A 1387-nucleotide genomic window follows, 5' to 3' on the forward strand; every position below is an offset into this window, starting at 1 on the left:
CAGAGGGACGATTCTTAGGAAGAAAGACTTGGTGTAGCTTGTATTCCAGAGATAGAGATAAAGGCCTCAGAGTTGATGTGGATGGCACAGAATTCAGATCCATATTCTTCTCCTCTCCATTAAACATGTTTCTCCAGGTGGGGGAAACCCCATTATATTTTTACAAAGCGATGTGGAATATTTCTCCCTATCACCTCTACCACATGCAGGTTTCCTTGTGAAGGAAAGCAATCTGTCCCCGAAGTAGTGCCAACACTTCTACTCCCAACATTTTTGTGTACAGGTTTATGTCTTGAGTTCTCCTAGCACTTTTAGCTGACAATCCTGTTGTGCTTTCAGATGTTACATATGCCTTACAACTCTCCTGTGTGATAAGCAAGCATTATTATACCTGTTTTCCAGCTCAATATGCTAAGGAGACACTTGATAGAAATTTAAATGGTTTTCAGAGCCCGGAAAGAACTTGTTAGGAGTCAGAGTAGCAGACAGGCTAATCAGCCCCCAGCCAGCCCTCATTTACTGTACTGGGCCTGGCTGCTACTTCTCAATTACCACCCCTGCCTGGTCCCAGTCATCTGCAGGGGTATGGCTGCCTGAATATGTGGCATTTTTCAAGCAGACATTCTTTCTCTCCAGGTGCCTTTGTTAGTAGTGCTTCTATATTTAGCTGTGCTGCAGTCAGGATCTCCATTCCCTGACTGTAAACCGTTTGCTTTTGATTTCAGTCTGGCTTCTAGCTTCTAACTCCCTGGCTGGTAACCATCTAATGTTAACACCTGGCCATCCACATCCAGTCCCCTAAGAGAACACCAGAATCCTAGCTGTCAGATCACTGCTTTAACTAATACATGCCTACCTCTTTGTAATGTGGTCAGATGGATGGACTTTGGTTGGATCTTTCATCCAAATTAGAGAGCTATTTAGAGTGTTTGTGGTTCCACCTTTTCCCTCAACTCATTTAGTCTGCTATATGACTTCTTCCTTCTGCTGGCCATGCTGTCCCTAGCTGTGAGGTATCAGCTATGCAGAGGTAATTTTACATCAGCTGCAGTGGTGGTTGAACTGAAATTTCTTTCATCCAGAAAGGGTTGAATGGGTGGATCTGTATGCAAAGGGTGTATTTTTACATGCAGATTCTGGAAGAATGGATTGGCTTATTTTATATTGAGCACCACTCTGGTCCACAGCCTATTAAATATGAGATGAGGACCAAGTCTTTCTTTCACTATGGGATTTTTTTAATACTGTATTAGGCTTTTTGTTGCTAAATCTTGACATTGTGGAGAGCAGCAGTTAGCAAATATCAGATAATTTTTTTTACAAAAGTAATATTTTTGTTGAAAGTTTTAAGAAATGTTCAGGCATCTTTTCAGTTGAGGAAGCTTTG

This window comes from Crocodylus siamensis, chromosome 1, assembly GCF_052110815.1.
Source record: "Crocodylus siamensis isolate JL-2025a chromosome 1, ASM5211081v1, whole genome shotgun sequence".
Lineage (NCBI taxonomy): Eukaryota > Metazoa > Chordata > Crocodylia > Crocodylidae > Crocodylus > Crocodylus siamensis.